Genomic DNA, 19,229 nt, shown 5'->3' on the forward strand with positions numbered 1-19,229 from the left:
GTGTGCTTAGTATACACACATACAAATATATACTATATAAAATATGCTAATAGACACTTTAACAATATTTGTTCTCCCAATCCATGAGCATGGAGTATCTTTCCATTTGTTTGTGCCATCTTCAATTTATCTCATCGATGTTTTATACTGTAGGTATATTTATCGAAAAAGTCGGAACATAGGCGGGCCAGGTGGGCAGGGACAGAGGCAGCTGCCGTGGGAGGCCTGGCCCAGAGCTGATGGCTTTAGTTCAATAGCAGCAACTGCCAGGTGGGCTCGGGAGTGGCGACAGCAGCCTCTAGACACGGCACAACTCCTCCATCTGCCGGAGGTATACCACCAGCTGTGGCCATTGGCAGTGGTGCATGTGAGCCTGCGTGCTTCCAGGAAGCCATGCGGCCAGGGCACCACTGCAGGGAGGGTTCTGTGCTCCTCCGCTTTCCCAGCGCAGAGAGCTGGGGAGGGGGGCAGTAGGATACAGGGCTCCCCCTCGGTGCCATCTGTACTCTCTGGACACATTCCTCTACTGCAGCCCAGCATCCTGCTTGCCAGCCACGGGCACTAGACCTGAGCACTTCAATGGCACACAGGGTGACCTGCAGCCCTGCCAGGTTCTGGGGCCACCAGCGGCTGCCGACAGCCTCAGGGCGTCCCTGGGCTTTCAGAAGGCAGCAGGCATGACTTCTGCACAGTCATCTTCCCTTGAATCCAGTGGAAACCTCAGTGGGCAGTTGCAAATAAATGCCTTGTGGCTTTTCGTGTCAAAAAGAAAAATCTGCATATACATGAACTCACACATTTCAAATCCCTGTTGTTCAAGGGTCAACTATACAGTACTGCAATGTATTTTCTCTTCCTTAGGATTCTTTTTTAACATTTTCTTTTCCATTTACTATAAGAACACAGCATATAATACATAATAACATACGTAATATGGGTTAATTGTTTATGTTATCACTAAGTTTTCTGGTCAACAGGAGGCTATTAGTAGGTTTTGGGGGAGTCAAAAGTTATGCACAGATTTTCCACTTCATGGGGGTCGGTTCTCCTAACCCCCACATCATTCAAGTGTCAACTGTTTATGTATACATGCGTGTACATAGACATCTGATGTGGGAAACAAAGGCAGAAGGAAATGTAGATGAAAATAAATGTCCTTATAACCTGCAGTCCACTGACAAATACTTGAGGCAGGCAGAGTATAATGTTCCTCCAGAAAGCCCCCAACTATCTTCATGTTAATGTCTCGCTACAGGGAAAACCACCTTGGTTTGACAATAGTAAGACCTCAGGTTTCCTGTCAGTCTTCTTTAGCATATGAACATCTTTTTGAAACTTCCCTTATCTTTATTTCCCCCAAGCCCAAAGTAAATAATCAGTTGTTCCTCACAATTCTGGGGCAGCAGCTTTTTCTGCCCACAGGTCCTGTCCCCAAGCTTTAATAAAATCCACTTTTTGCATCAAAGATGTCTCAAGAATTCTTTCTTGGCCATCGGCTCCGGACCCTGCCAACCTCACCAACATTCCAAAACTACATCACGTCCACATATACAACCACATATACACCAGACACTCACATATATATGTACATACCACATATCATATTAATTGTGTACCATGTGATATGAAAAGCAGAGGCAGAGGAGAAATTATTACATTTCCTTCCTACTTATAGCCCATTGACAAGTCCTTGAAACAAGCAGAGTGACATTCTTCTAGGAACTCGGTGCCTCGATGTTAATACTTGACTAAGGGCAAAAGGCTATCTTAGCCGGACCCCCAGGATCCTGTAAGTCTACTTTAACATATAAAAATTCCTTTAGAAATTTCCTTTATTTCTAAACCACCCAAGATACGTGTTGGCAATCATTTCCCAAGCATATGGCCCACCAATATACATCTGAAGGGTCTCATGACTAAAGTTTTATAAGATGGTAGTAAATGACCTTTTCCCAACAATAGCTAGCCCCCTTAAGGTCTTGGAAACCTTGCTTCCCAAATTCCTTAGAGGCTTATGCTATTCCCTAACCCCCTCCCAACTTGAAAGTGTATAATCAGTCATTCCTCACAATTCCAGTGCAGCTCTTTCTGCCCATGGGTCCTGTCTCTATGCTTTAATAAAATCACCTTTTTGCACCAAAGATGTCTCAAAAATTCTTTCTGGGCTGTTGGCTTTGAACCCTAACGTCTTTCCTACATGACCTTGCAATATTTTAAGTGCTATGCCTATATTAATTCATTTAATCCTCATAACAAAACTATAGCATATCTTATCCTCATTTTATAGATGAAAAATAAGGGAACAGAAAGATGAAGTTTACATGGTAAGTGGAGGAACCCGGATTCACAAACCTGATATCTAGCTACAGAATATCTGCCCTCAATCACATCCCATTTATTTTCTCTGGTTTTATTTACCCCTGAGTGGTAAACTTTTACCCTCTACTCTTATTCTTGAATATATGTTTAGCCGAATAAATTATAAGTGATAGTTATTTTTCTCTTAGCACTTAGAATATTTTATTCTATTGCTTTCTGGAATATATCAATGAAAATACAATACTGCTATACATGTGATTGTCCTTTAATTTTAGGTAATCTCTTTATGTTAACCTTTAAGATTACTTTTTTCTGTCATTTACATCTTTTAGTTTCAACATAGAGTATCAAAGATTTGTAGTTTTTATACTCCTACATTCCTGGCTTCTTAATTCTGAAGAACTCATATGTAGTCCATCCTTGAAAATAGTTCCTCTGATTATATATATATATATATAAAAAAAAGATATATATATATCTTTTTTTTTTTTAAAGATTTTATTTATTTATTTGACAGAGATAGAGACAGCTAGCGAGAGAGGGAACACAAGCAGGGGGAGTGGGAGAGGAAGAAGCAGGCTCATAGCAGAGGAGCCTGATGTGGGGCTCGATCCCATAACGCCGGGATCACGCCCTGAGCCGAAGGCAGACGCTTAACCGCTGTGCTACCCAGGCGCCCCTATATATATCTTGAACAACATAAGTTTGAGCTGTGCAGGTCCATTTACAAGTGGATTTTTTTTCAATAAATATACCTACAGTACTGTAAATGTATTTTCTCTTCCTTATAATTTTCTTTACAACATTTGCTTTTCTCTAGCTTACTTTGTTGTAAGAATACAGTAGATGATAACTAGGACATATAAAGTATGTGTCAATTGACTGTTGATGTTATCAGTAAGATGTCAAGTCAGCAGTAGGCTAGAAGTTAAGTTTTTGAGGAGTGAAAAATTATACATGGAGTATGGGAGTTGAGGGATTTGGGAGCCCCTAACCCTACATTGTTCAAGACTTCAGTGTGTGTGTGGGTGTGTGTGTGAGTGTGTGTGTGTGTGTGTGTGTAGTGTAGCGTCTGTAAAGAGAGAGAGATTGAGAAATACGTATTTTTTGTATATGTGTACACATATACACTATAGGTATACATTATTCAATATGTACATATCATGTGACATATGTACATACTGCATACATATGTATTCCATAGACTATAAGTTTTTTCACACATATATTTTATCTATCTTAAATGTTTCTTGAACAAATTTTTCCGTTATAGGATTTTTTAAAGTTTCTTTTATATCCACCAGCCATTGTTCCATTTATTCCTATATTTCCATTTATATTTATTTAAAGATATCCTTCACTTCAGTCTTTTGTTTTTATTTTTGTTTTGGGGAAGGGAGAGAATCCTAAATGAAAAAAACTTGTTTTCATTGACCTATGGTTTTAATCCTATCTAGAGTGATAGGCCATTGTTCACTCTTTCTTGTATTTGTTTTCTTGATGTATTTTGAAATTTTTCTCAACAGACTGACCTTGAATGTGGGGTCCTGCATGGGCTCCCCATAACATGTATAGCAAGTTTAAGTCACTGAAAGCAGTTCAAGGCACATAAGCTTTCGATAAGCCTTAGGACTTTTCATTATACCTACTAACTGTCTAGCATTTCTTTTGTTGTTTTCATCTGGCCCCTATGGATCTCATTCTAGAACCTCTTGTTATATTGGTGAGTTGATGAAGGCTCTGGTTGTAGGACAGTTTGTTAATTTCTCCCTTGGAATGTATCTTTACTCTCAGCTTTATTGGCCTTCTTTATGTGCAGAGAGCCCCATCTTAGTTCAGGTTTCAAATAGTAAGCATTTGTCATTCCTGCCCAATGTGGGTCACCTTTAGTCTTTTACTCCACAAACTCTCCACTCCCTGATGCTACTTCCAGAACCACAGCTCAGTGGACCCACAGTTTGTTTGTTTGTTTGTTTGTTTATAAGATTTATTTATTTATTTGGGAGAGACAGAGAGAAAGAGGGAGCAGGGAGGTGGGGGACAGAGAGAGAGGGAGACAAGCAGACTCCCTGCTGAGCGGGAAGCTGGAGGCAGGGCTGGATCTCATGACCCTGAGATCATAACCTGAGCCAAAATCAAGAGTTGCATGCTTAACCACCTGAACCACCCAGGTGCCCCAGCCCACAGCTTTTTCAGCACTTTCTGCTTTGTCTTCTATTTCCACTTTTGGTACACTGAAATGTTTACCTCATTCACTTTCTCCATCTTTGTTATGTGATTAAAACTGGCAGGTCTGGGGACACCTCAAGCATGAACTTTCAATACCATATTGATTAAAAAGCTCATCAATTTATTTTATAAGTTCTGCTTACAACTTTTAAAATATAGCCTTCTAGGGATGCCTGGGTGGCTCAGTAGGTTAAGCGTCTGCCTTCGGCTTAGGTCATGATCCCAGGGTCCTGGGATTGAGTACTGCATCAGGCCCCCTGCTCAGTGGGGAGCCTGCTTCTTCCTCTGACTGCCACTCCCCCTGTACTCTCTCTCTGACAAATAAATAAATAAATAAATAAATAAAATCTCACCAAAAAAAAAAAAAAATATATATATATATATGTATATAGCCTTCTTTTCCATTATACTGAAAATAGTTTCTGTTAGCTTGGCATTGAGTCTTAGGCAAATCATTTCAATAAAAACATATACTTTGAATTAATTCTCTTTATCTGAATCTAGAATCCATTGGCCAACACAGCATGATGTTTCCTATTTATAAGAACGATAGCCCTATCTGCATTCTTTACTTTACTGAGCTTCTATTTAATAAATGGTTTCTTTGCACTAATTCCAAGGCTATATTGTTGTCATTTTTCAAGCACGGCCACTAAATATCTTCATTTTGTATCTGAGAAAAATTTGATCTGAATCAATGAATGCTTCCATAATTATAATGAGAATATTTTCGTGACAATGGAATTCTGAACATTAGTTTTATTTAAGTGCAGTACTTCAGAAGGAAACATGTACTAATTACCAAAACAAAGTATGTTATCTTTTCGCTTATGTATGTTAAGTATGAGTTTCTTTTTGGTGGAGGAAAGGGAGGATGGAAGACAACTTTTTACTTATAATATTATGTAGCACTCATATAAATATTATATGAACAGCTCTATATGAACAGATTCTGATTAAGAAGTTTAGGGGCCTGGAATATTTTTTTGATAAAAAATAGGTTTATGTTTCAAGTGAAACTGCATATAACCTTTATTCAATACAAATATGGCCTCACTCTTTAAAATCCAGTGTCCACACAGTAGTCTAGATCATTTGCAGGCTATACAAGGACGTGGAATGCACAAGTGTTTTGTTTGATGTTTTCATCACTTTGGTTTCCACCAAGTGTTAGTGAAATTTACTATAGGAAAGTATATCCACATGTCTAGTGTACTATTCTGCATCTCGCGGACCTTAATAAATACATCTAACCCGAATGACTAAATGTGATTTTCGATAGTAATAATTCATAGAGAAAAGGAAAATGTTCTATTCCATTCTTTATCATTGGTATGGACAGGAAGCATTTTGCTGCCAAGCCACAAGGATTTTTTTTTTTTTCTGGTGATTCTAGCAAAACAGCATCCAGTCCAATTAAAATGCTGTTCTACCCCTGTTAGTTTAAGAAGTCAGCACCCACACTTTACCGTGGTGTTCAGCTCTCAGTTATTAACAGCTCTCTTGACATCTTATTAAATTGGAGAGGCTTTCAGACCCAAGATTAAGTGGCATGTATGAATCTCTTTATGTTATTTGAAATATATATTCCACCCACATAAACTACTATTTCTATTATCTTAATTTTGTACAGCACAATAAATTATGTGAATTATTACCCGTAGGCCCTCAAAGAGGGTCATTTTTCAAAAAGGAAGTAGCCACATAATAAAAAGGTCAAAGCAAAATCACAAAAGAAAAAGTCTCTAATCATTAAAAACATTTTTTTTTTTAATTTGGAGGAAAATGAGGCACATCAGACATCACCTATTTTCAGTTAATCTAAGATACACGGTGGAATAAATCATAAATCTCAATTCTATATGATAGATTCCCTCCTCCCAGGTGTACAAGTATGCTTGTAGTACCCATATTTAGAAAACGAATCCTTCTTCTTCTTCCTTTAAAATTGTATTTAGTGAGGTATAATTTGCATACAATAAGATGCACATACTTTAATTATAGAGTTTGATGAGTTTTCATAAATTCATACATGCATACACATACACACACTGATGTGACAATAATACATAGAATATTTTTTATCACCCACAAATATTCCTTCATGTCAACTACAGTCAATCCCCAATCTCCATCCTTGGTTCCAGGAAATTGTTAATATACTTACTTTTATCACTAAAGATTAGAATGTTTCCTAGACTTTCAGGCAAGTGGGTCTCTATGGTATATATCCTTTTGTATCTGGCTTATTTCAGTAAATGTATTTTTTAAAATAAACTTTTCATTATAGGATAATTTTAGATTCACAGAATTGCAATGATGGTATCTCACACCCAGTTTCCCCTATTAAAATCTTACATTAATTAAAATGTAATTAATGTAATTAATATGGTACATTTGTCACAACTAATGAACTTGTATTGGAACATTAGTATTAATTAAAGTCATATTTTATGTAAATTTCCTTACTCTTTAACCTAATGTCCTTTTTGTCAGTTACAGGATCCCATCCAGAATATTGTATTACATTTAGTCATGGCTTTTAGTTGTCATGTGTCTTGGCTTTGTCACTTTCTCAGATTTTTCTCGTATTTGATGACCTTGACAGATTTGAAGAGCACTGCTTAGATATTTTGAAGAATGTATCTCAGCTGGGATTTGACTGATGTTTTCTCATGCTTACAATGTGGTTAGGGATTTAGAGTGGAAGACCACAGGAAAAAAGTGCCATTCACATCACATCCTATCGACGTGACTTTCACTGTTGATGTTAACTTTAATCACCTAACTGAGGTAGTGATTGTCAGATTTCACCAATGTAAAGTAACTCTCCCCACCCCATCCACCACCCGTCACTTCCATGCTGTACTCTTTGGGAGGAAGTCACTAACTGCAAGCCACACTTACAAAATGGGGAATCATGCCCACATCCTTCAGAATGGAGTACCAACATAAATTATTTAGAATTCTGCATAGATTTGTGTATCATCCCCTATTTAGTTCTTTAATAAATCACTTATTTTATTTTTTTATGTTCAGTTAGCCACTGTATAGTACATCATTAGTTTTTGATGTAGTGTTCAACAATTCATTAGTCACATATAACACCCGGTGCTCATCACAACACGCGCCCTCCTTAATACCCATCACCCTGTTACCCCATCCGCCTACTCCCCTCCCCTCTGAAACCCTCAGTTCGTTTCCCAGGGTCCATAGTCTCTCATACTTTGTCTCCCTCTCTTATTTCTCCCCCTTCAGATTTCCCTCCCTTCCCCTATGGTCCTCTGTGCTATTGCTATGTTCCACGTATGAGTGAAACCGTACGATAATTGTCTTCCTCTGCTCAACTTACTTCTCTTAACATAATCCCCTCCAGTTCCATCCATGTCAGTGCAAATGGTGGGTATTCATCCTTTCTGATGGCTGAATAATATTCCATTTTATATATGTACCACATCTTCTTTATCCATTCATCTGTTGAAGGGCATCTCATCTCCTTCTACAGTTTGGCTCTTGTAGACATTACTGTTACGAATATTGGGGTGCATGTGCCCCTTCTTTTCACTAATCTGAATCATTGGGGTAAATACCTAGTGCTGCAATTGCTGTGTCGTAGGGTAGCTCTATTTTTAACATCTTCAGGAACCTCCATACTGTTTTCCAGAGTGGCTGTACCAGCTTGCATTCCCACCAACAGTGTAAGAGGGTTCCCCTCTCTCCACATTCTTGCCAACATTTGTTGTTTCCTGTTTTGTTAATGTTTGCCATTCTAACTGGTGTAAGGTGGTATCTCATTATGGTTTTGATTTGTATTTCCCTGATGGCTAGTGATGTTGAGTATTTTTTCATGTGTCTGTTAGCCATTTGTATGTCTTCTTTGGAGAAGTATCTGTTCATGTCTTCTGCCTGTTTTTTGACTGGGTTATTTGTTTTTGAGTGTTGAGCTTGAGAAGTTCTTTATAGATCTTGGATATCAGCCACTTATCTGTAGTTTCATTTGCAAATACCTTCTCCCATTCTGTGGGTTGCCTCTTAGTTTTGTTGACTGTTTCCTTTGCTGTCCAGAAGTTTTTTATCTTGATGAAGGATTGTTTGTTCCAGCTCCTTGAAAAATGCCAGTGGTATTTGAATGGGGATGGCATTGAAAGTATAGATTACTCTGGGCTGGATAGACATTTTAACAATGTTTATTCTTCCAATCCATGAGCATGGAAGGTTTTTACATCTCTTTATGTCTTCTTCAATTTCTTTCATAAGTGTTCTGTAGTTTCTAGAGTATAGATCCTTTACCTCTTTGGTTAGGTTTATTCCAAGGTATCTTATGGTTTTTGGTGCTATTGTAAATGGAATTGATTCCTTAATTTCTCTTTCTACAGTTACATTGTTAGTGTATAGAAAAGCAACTGATTTCTGTGCATTGATTTTGTATCCTGCCACATTGTTGAATTGCTGTATGAGTTCTAGAAATTTGGGGATGGACTGAAGGTTTTGTACTGAAGTGTTTTCTTCCTCATTAGTTTCCATGAATTATTTAAGTATTTCTTTAGTTTCCTGGTTGACCCAATCATTCTTTAGCAGGATGCTCTTTAACTTCCAAATGATTGAATTCCTTGCAATTTTTTTCTTGTGATTGGGTTCCAGTTTCAAGGCATTGTAGTCTGATAACATGCAGGGAATAATCTCAATCTTTTGGTATTGGCTAAGACCTGATTTGTGACCCAATATATGGTCTATTTTAGAGAAAGTTCTCTGTGTGCATTCAAGAAGAATGAGTATTCTGTTGCTGTAGAACAGAATGTTCTATACATATCTACAAAGTCCATCTGGTCCAATGTGTCATTCGGAGTTCTTTTCTCTTTGTTGATCTTCTGCTTAGATTATCTGTCCAATGCTGAGAGTGGAGTGTTAAAATCTCCTACTATTAATGTATTATTGTTGATATGATTCTTTATTTTGGTTAACAGCTAGCTTATGCAGTTGGCTGCTCCCATTTGGGGGCATAAATATTTACAATTGTTAGACTTTCTAGTGGATTAAACCCTTTAAGTATGATATAGTGTCCCTCTGCTTCTCTTAATACAGTCTTTGGTTTAAATTCTCATTTGTCTGATATAAGAATTGCTACCCCAGCTTTCTTTTGAAGTCCATTGGCATGAAAAATGGTTCTCCATCCCCTCACTTTCAGTCTGGATGTATCTTTAGGTTTGAAATGAGTCTCTTGTAGATAGCATATGGATGGGTCCTTTCTTTGTGTCCAATCTGCAACCCTGTGCCATTTCATCGGAGCCTTTAGGCCATTCACATCAAGTGTAACTACTGAAAAATATGTATTTATTGCCATCCTATTGTCTGTACAGTCCCTGTTTCCATGGATTGTCTCTGTAAATTTCTGTTCCATATCACTCTTGGGGTCTTTCTTCTTTTATAGAATCTCCCTTAATATTTCTTGCAAGGCTGGCTTGGTGGTCACATATTCTTTCAGTTTCTGCTGGTCCTGGAAGCTCTTTATCTCTCCAACCATTCTGAATGACAACCTTTGCTAGATACAGTGTTCTTGGCTGCGTGTTCTGATTTAGTACCCTGAATATGTCTTGTCAGCCCTTTCTGGCTTGCCAGGTCTCTGTGGACAGGTCTGACGTATTCTAATGTTCCTCCCTCCATACGCAAGAAATCTCTTCCCCCTAGCTGCTCTCAGGATGGCTTCCTTGGTTCTAGGATTTGCGAGTTCTACTATTACATGTCGGGGGATTGATCTGTTCTCACTGATCTTGGGAGGGGTCCTCTCTGCCTCTTGGATACTAATGCTTGTTTCCTTCCCCAGATTAGGAAAGTTCTCGTACTTTCTCAAATATACCTTCTAGTCCTCTCTGTCCACCCCCTCAGGGATTCCAATAATTCTGACATTGGAACGTTTCATGTGTCGTTAATCTCTCTTAAGTCTGTTCTCATGGATTTTAAGCTATTTGTGCCAAGGCCTCCTCTTCTTCCTTACTTTCTAGATCACTAATTCATTTTTCTGCCTCATTTACCCTAGCTACAAGAGTATCCAGTTTAGACTGCATGTCATTTTTAGCATTTTTAAGTTTGGCCTGATTAGCTCTCATTTCTGCCCTTAGAGATTCTATATTGCCTTTGATGGTTTTCTCAAGCCTAGATATTGACTTCATAATTGCTACCCTGAAGTTTTCTCTTACATCTTGCTATATCCATATCCATTAGGTCTGCAGGAGAGGCCATTGTCTCTGGTTCTTTTCTTTGTTGGGATTTCCTTCTTCTATTTATTCTGTTGAAGGGTGGCTGAGGAAATGTACAGAGTCCAAAATATCAACGACTACCCAGACAAGATGCACCCTAGGAAAATCTGGAGCCATCAGAAGCCACCCCCCCAAAAAAAACAAAGCCAAAAGGAAACACAGGAATAAAATTTATAAAATTAAAATAATTTTTAAAAAATTAAAAATTAAAAAAATTTTTTAAAGGGGGGATGAGGGGAGGAGGTATAATCTCTCAGTATGGGCAAGATATGGTGACTCAGTTCTTCCTGGGTGTGTTTTGTTTTGTTTGTTAGAGGACGCTACATCCCAGAGTTACAGGGAAAATAAAACTGGTATAAATATATAAAGGTAATATTGAATAGGGAACAAAAGGACTAAATTTAAACATATATATATATATAATATAAGTGTGAAAAAGTACAAGTTAAAAAGCTACTAGGAAATATCTTATATTAAATATCTAGTTGAAATGAGAAAAAGGTAAAAAGAAAAAACAGAGAAGAAAGATGAGAAAGAATAAAAACAAAACAAAAAAATGTTGTATCTGAAAAATACACAAGCTGTGAGGCAATCCCTGGAGCTCAATATACTATTTTCCCCTGGTGTTGGGGTTTTAGAGTTTTATAGTGACCCTAGGGTTGTTGTCCTTTTGTTCTTCTAACCTGTCTTCTGGGGGGAGAGCCTGCTGCACTGTTTCTCAGGCAACCTTACTTGGGTGGCATTGCCCTGCCCCTGTCTGCGCTTTCAGTGCCTTTTCTGAGGGTCAGAGTGAAAACCAATGTCTGCACCCAGACCTCTGATCCAGAGCAGAGAAATCACAGACTGTGATTCTTCCCTGAACCCTCCAGAACACATAATCTCTACCTCCACAAGTGCCGCTGAAAACTACAGCCTCCCACCAGCAGTGGGAACCCCTAGCAACCCTCTCTGTGGTTGACTCAGGAGCCCTGCTTGTCTCTGCCCTTTGCACTTATAAAACTGCAAGTGGTCCCAGATTCTGGCACACCCCCACAGCTCCTGGATCCTGTGTGATGGCTGTTATAAAGCCTTTCCTGGCCGCTACCGCTCTGGGAGTTATCGCAGGTCCTGGGGCAGGATGCTTTTGTGCTCCAGTGTTATATCACCTTCCCCGCACCAGGTTATGGGGGCTCCCCGCCCGTTTGTCTTCCAATATCTGTCGCAGAATCACGCCTCCTCCCTTCCTACCTCCAGAGGGGTGGTGTTTTCCTGCTTGTAGAGATTCAGATATATATTTTTACATCTCAGGCTGATTTTCTGGGTGTTCAGAATGGTTTGGTAGATATCCAGCTAAATTCAGGGAATTGACTGAAACAGAGTCCCCTAATCTTCTGCCATCTTGCCCCTCCTCGAATCAAGAAATTTTACTTATTTATATCAGTATGGACTCATGCATATTTAGCTTAAACTTTGAGTTATAATCCAACACTATGTCATTAATTTTGTTCCAGTTTTCACCATTTAGAGCTCTTTCAACTGGCTCTTTTTTCCCTTTGATATACTCCTATCATTGAAGGGTTTTTGTTTCATTTTGGTTCAATTAGGTTTTTGCTTTTGTTTTCGAACACTACCTCACTTTCTGTCGCTACAAGATTCTACAGCCTTGTACATTCTCTGTTGTAGCCCTGATGCTGCCATTTTACCAATAAGTGCATATTGCCAGCGTGTACCCTTAATAGAATAGTATGAGAATGATACTTTATCTCTGTGGTTTTCTCCCAAAACCCAAAACTACAATCTAAACATGAGAAAAATTGATGCTACTAGATACAAGAGCTAGATACGCTCATTTACTGGGATATATCATCACTTCAAGGCCTCCTCTGTGGAGATGCAAGTTATCAACCATATATTTACATATATCTATAAATATTTCCATATTTATCTGTATCTATATTGAACTCTATGTAAAGTTGTACAATGTCTCCACTGTGATCCATTACTATATGGATCATTTTAGCCATTTCCCATTGCTTATTAGTAAACTCCCACTCCAGCAGTGAGAAACTTGATTTAACTGCTCAATTCTAGCGTACACACACACACACACACACACACATATACACAGAAGTTTCAGAATTGTTATCCTATAGTGCTAAAGAATAACTTTATCAATTAAATTGCTGTGGACGGTTCCTTTAGTCTTTGGTTTTAAAGTCTCCACTGAATTCCAAAGTTACTTAGTTCAGCACCTTTCCTCCTTGCCCCTTCAGTGATGCTCTTTCATACATTTGCAATAGCAACTGAGTCACTGGTACAGATAAAGATAACATTAACTGGGACTTTAAAAATGTAGGGGATGAGGTTTTTTTGCTAACCAAGAGTTACAGTTTCATGTATGTTAAACTGAAGATACTTATTAGAAATCCAAGGGAAATATCAAATAAACTATCAACAAATTTTAACCATTTGTCTGGTTTGTGAATTGCAATTATTTTCTCCTGGTCAATATTTATCTTTTGAATTTGATTATGATATAATTATATGTAATTATGTATTTATATCTTATATTTAAACATATATAACATTTTATAGGGAAATTAAAATATATTGTCTTAATATCCTTCTATTCCAACTAATTAGTATTTTGTCTAATTAAGACAGGCTCTGGGTGCTTTAAAACTTTGTAGCAGAATAATTTTGAATTTCATTTAGCAAATTTCCTTGTAATCATTGTATTTTCTATCTAATTATGATGAAATTTTGCTCTAAGTAGTTCAGATCCATTATGTCTGTAGTTAAGATCCATTATGTCTATATACAAAAGTCAAGGTCAAGAACAGTCCGAGAGGACACAACAGTCCCTACTCTAGTCACTATATGAGTGAAGAGATCTTTGGTTAGCTATTTCTATTTAATTATATTCTCAATTACCTAAAGTGAAGGAGTAAACGATCTTATTTCTTGAATGACTTAATGCACTGCATTGTTATCTCATCTTTCCTTTATAAACACACTGCTTGGGCTACTAGTATATTATTTAATTTACTTAAAGCTCTATTTTTCAGAATAGTAAATTTATAATAAAATTGTACATCAAAAGCATAACATGTGGGAAATAGGTTTAAAAAGCCACAAATCATCTGAGTCTATCCCAAATGAAAACTGAACTCATCCCTCACCAACAGTTGCCTTTTAATTAATGGTGATAATCTTGACATCATTAGCCTAGCATTTTCATGGAAGCGATAAAAGCCAAATATTACTCACCAGGAAAACATACACAAGGTAAGGGAGAAATTTTTTTTAAACATACGAGACACTATGACAGGAGCTACGGGAATGGTGCGTACAATTTTAAATGGATTCTCATCCAGAGAGGAGCAGAAGGAAATTGGAAGGGGAGCTCAGTTTACATAATGACTCTACTGTTGTGATACTTTGGTAGTACTTTACTTTATGTGACATAGTATAATAGGTATAAAAAAAATAACATGTTTATAACTGGCAAAATTATGCCACAGAAAGCTTTGAAAGGATAAGAACTTGTCACATGGGTTCATTGTGCTAAGACGAAAAATATAGTCCTTTGTGGCTGACATATAAATACCATTCAGGTGTCTCACTTTTTTTTTCCCCCTGGGCTCATTAGCCCTCAAGTAAATTCCAGTTGGTATTTTTCCAACAGAAAGTATGTATAGGCAAAGCGAAGCCTCTCCATTAAATACACATACTTTCTAATAAACCTGAATATGCTTAATTTATCAATTAATAAGTGAGTTGCTCTAACTACTTTCAGCAAGTACAAAGTTAGCTAAATTGATACTGTACTAATTTTCTTTAGTGCTTTATCTATAGCCCACTTCTTTTGCTTCTCATATTTGAAAACTTCAAACTACATCATCATGGATCATATCTCTTTTCAAGAAACTGCAGATAAGAACTAAAATAGGCAGAAGATAAGAGTGTGATAGGTAAACACTAAGGTATTTTTTAGGGTTTTCTCCAATTTTCCTAAAGGCTGTAAGCAAGGATTCTATGGTGATTACATCTTTTTTCTTTCGTTTTCTTTTTTTGGGGAGGGGTGGAGAAATCACAATATATCCACAAAAGAAGGAAGAAAAGGCTTTATTTTCTCCTGTTGCTAAGTATTTAGACTTGGGCTCTTCCACAAGAAGCTCAGCGTGTGAACGAATCTCACAGACCTAAGTGTAATTTAAAAAAAATACAGAAAGGATAAAATTGCAGATACGATTTTTCCCTAAAGACCCTCACCCAACTTATAAACACACACACACACATATATAGTGTACATATTTTACACATGCATAGATCTGACCACGGGAGAGCCCCTGATGATAAATGCGGTGGCTGAGCATTCATATTAAAGGTACGCAGTGATCATTTTAAGCAGAAAAATGACTGGTTCTCCTGAGGAAGATAGAGTTTACCAACTGGTTGAAACTATTAATATTACTGAAAAATAATTATATTGCTTATTATAATTATTAAATTTAGGTTTTTGCCAAAAGTGGTTTTGAGATAAATACATTAGAGTTGGATTTCTTTAAATGATTTACCACCAGGGAACCATAACAAAATTATAAAACATCCATTCAAAATAAATGATGGCTACAAAAGACTACTGAAATGCTCATAACTGGGTACTAACTTAAAACACTGTTTTGGGGGTAATTGGGTGACAGGCATTAAGGAGGGCACATGATGTAATGAGCATTGGGTGTTATAGGCAACTGAAGAATAACTGAACTCTACATCTGAAACCAACGATGTACTATATGTTGGCTAATTGAATTTAAATTAAAAAAAACACTGTTTTAACTTAGATCTCAACTATGTAAAATTACATATGATTTAAAAAGACTAAAATTGCTGAGTAGTAATCTCTGGGAGTCAAGGGTAAGGTGATTCACACTTTATACTTTCCTGAGTTTCTCTAGCCTTCTACAGTCATCCAGCAATGTTTTAATAATCAGTGAAACACACAAAATTTTATTGTATAGCTTGATCTATCAAAGTAAATTCTCTTGCTCACACATTATCCTGGCTGTCATAATTATGTTCTAAAGTGAATCCCTATCTGTGGACGTCCACCCTGACAACCACAGACAAGCTCTGCTAATGATTTTGAAATAACCCTAGGAAATTACTTCCATCTTATAAACAGCACAGCAGCCTGTTCTNTCCTGGCTGTCATAATTATGTTCTAAAGTGAATCCCTATCTGTGGACGTCCACCCTGACAACCACAGACAAGTTCTGCTAATGATTTCGAAATAACCCTAGGAAATTACTTCCATCTTATAAACAGCACAGCAGCCTGTTCTCTTTACTTTAACTTAAAATAGCAAATTTGGACTGGGACTCAAGAGACTATCTTAATTAATACTATTTTCAGTCTGACAATATTCTCTGCTTCAGTCAAATTCAGAGCAGCTATTGTGTTAAAAAACTGAAGAGGAAGTTGCATGTGAATTTTTTGTCCAGAAAGAGGATTTTCTTTTCCTCTGTAGTGTTGTGAACAAGCTCATTCCTCACCTGCAAAATGAAACAAAGTTGCAGCACTGTCCTTTTATAGCCCAAATCATAATGAGAAATGTTTCTTTTGGTGCAAGGGCAGAGTTAAGCTATAGGAGAAGGGAAAAAAACCTTGACAAAAATACAGCCACATGAAGGAAAGTACCATAAAGAATTGAATCAGTCTTTGAGTTGGAGATATCATGAGATTGATCTGATCAATTATATGTATAATGTTGAGCAATGTGCATAGTAGCAGCTCAATAAATACTTGTTGAATAATTATAAAGTGTGACCATAAAGTAGTAAGGCAGGTCCTGCACGTTGCCGTGTTACCTTACGGTCATGGTTTTCATATTTTGTTAAAGTTAGTATAATAAGGATCTTCTACAAAAACCAGCAATGTGTTTCTTGTCTGATGTCAATGCCATTGATTTTCGCAGTGTAAAAAACATGAATTTGGGAGTGAGACAGAACTGGATTCCAGTCTCTGCTCTTGTATAAGCCTGTCCTTGGGCATATAATTTAAGTTCTATAAGTCTCAGTGTCATCTTTTGTAAAATGGAAAAAAAAAATGAAACCTAGGCTGTCTCTCTGTCACATAAGTAAAATAAAATCTTAAAAAAAAATGTTTAAAAACCTCCCAGGGTTTTAATAAGAATTAACTGAAATTATGTGAGCAGAGCACTAGCTGAGATACACTACGTGCCCAGTAGATAGGAGCTATTATTATTCTTGAAATGAATTTTTTCTATGATGTTCAGAGCTATTATCTTAAGCAACAATAAAGTGTAGTGGGTAAGAGTTTGAGATTGAAGTCAGACAATCCTGCTTCCAGCTCCTTGTTCCATCTCTTACTAGTTTTGCGACCAAGTCAAATTATCAAGCTTCCTTAAAGCTCAGTTTCTATATCTGTAAAATGATGATAAAAGAATTTACCTACCAACTTGTTCTAGAGAGTCAACAAAGGAATCCCTATAGACGTATGGTAGAGGGATAGGATTTACTAAGTGTTCAATAAATATTAGTCATTGAAGGTTTTATTGGCAAGACTCAGCTGATGGTAACACTGATCCCGCCTCTGACTCCTAGATGGACTTTCCAAAACTCTCGTTCAGCTAGGATTTCTTGTGTGAGCATCTGTGGGGGGCTATTTTCAACCAGCTGCCATGTTATTCATAACTGGACTTCAGCAGAGTTAATCAGTGTCTTCTTTTCACCCTGTTTCTAATGTTCTGTCAGTTCATTAAACAGTATGTGCTCTGCTGTATATATCCCATAAACATTCAGTGTTCTAAGTCCCTATATGTTGTTATCTTTTGCCACTATAGGGATGTAGATAAAAGAAAAATTTAAAGATGTAAGAATTCTAAAAATGTATGAGTGGTCATTATTCCTATTCCACATAGACAAACTAGAGTTTAATTCCTCAGCTGTCTTCAGACTGTCCTGTAAGCTGAAAATAGAAACATCTCTGGAATGAGATCTATCAGACTTTTCCCCATAGTCCTCCCTACTCTAACATATGGATCCCACTCCCTAGTTCCCACTGACACCACACCCCTCAATGTCTCTGTAATAATCCGAACCTATTGTTACCGACAGAATCCAAGTCATCCCTAATGAAGCACTCACTAAAGGCTAGGCAACAGGTGCATATAATCTCTGGCCCTTACAAAGCCCCCAAAGGCTAATATATCCAGTCTCACTTTACAGACGTACAAACTGAAACTTGGAAGACAGAGAAAAGATGAAGCATAAAATCAGGTCATGATGAATGTACCAGACTATCACTCAAAAGATAATCTACATCATCAGTCAAGACTCTTAAAAGTTGTAGGACATTTTCATGACTCAGTGAGATCTCTGGTCTATTTCTCCCATATCTGTCCTCAGTCTTACCTATAAAACGTTAGCACGTGTTGCTTCCTGTCACTACACCTGCCCCACTAATAACTGTGTACCTTGTTAAAAGAGTGTAAAACTTTGAAGTAGCAAAGGATACATTTAAAGGAGTTCTATTTTCACTAGAAGATGATGCTTGTCTTTACAAAAGATTTATAATGAGAACATTCTAAAATAATGCAATCCATTGCAGCAAGTCTGGGTATGGTCACATTACACTAAGTCACATCTCCGATTTCTTTAGTCAGAGTTTTGTAGTTATCTGGATATAGATCCTGAACGTACCATTTTATATTTTTATCTAATTACTTAATTTTTGGTGCTAATCTAAACGGTATTGTTTTTAATTTCAAATTCTACTTGTTCATTGCTGGTAGATAGGAAAGTAATTGAGTTTATACATAAATTTAGTATCCTGTGCTTTTTAATAATGGATTGTTAGCTCCAGGAGTGTGTGTGTGTATGTGTGTTGATTCTTTTCGATTGTGTACATAAATAATGTTATTTGTGAGAAAAGACAGTTTTATTTCTTCCTTTCCAATCTGTATACCTCTTGTTTCCTTGTCTTGTGTTATTGTACTTGCTCAGATTCCTAGTAGGATGTTTAAAAGGCATGGTGAAATGGGGCGTTTTTGCCCTGTTTGTGATCTGGTGGGGAAAGTATCCAGTTCTTCACCAGTAAGTATGATGTTAGCTATAGGTATTTTGTCAATATTCTTCATGAACTTGAGGCAGATCCCCCAATTCCTAGTGGGCTGAAAGATTTTATGTTAAATGTATGCCAGATTTTGCCAAGTGCATTTTCCATGTCAGTTGATATGATCATTGACTTTTCTTCTTTATCCTTTGATGTGGTGGATTTTGATTGATTTTGAATGCTGAACCAGCCTTGCCTAGCTGGAATAGATATTACTTAGTTGTAGTGTATAACTCTTTTTATACACCTTTTTTATTCAATTTTGCTAAATTTTGTTAAGAGGTTTTGCATCTATACTCATCAGAGATA

At 37.2% G+C, this 19,229-nt stretch overlaps 1 pseudogene; it reads right to left on the reverse strand.

Moving 5' to 3' along the window:
• Positions 1-245: 245 nt before the first annotated feature.
• LOC100479134 overlaps positions 246-19,229 on the reverse strand; it is a 34,249-nt pseudogene continuing 15,265 nt past the window's right edge.

Source organism: Ailuropoda melanoleuca, chromosome 19 (genome assembly GCF_002007445.2).
Source record: "Ailuropoda melanoleuca isolate Jingjing chromosome 19, ASM200744v2, whole genome shotgun sequence".
In the NCBI taxonomy this organism is placed as follows: domain Eukaryota; kingdom Metazoa; phylum Chordata; class Mammalia; order Carnivora; family Ursidae; genus Ailuropoda; species Ailuropoda melanoleuca.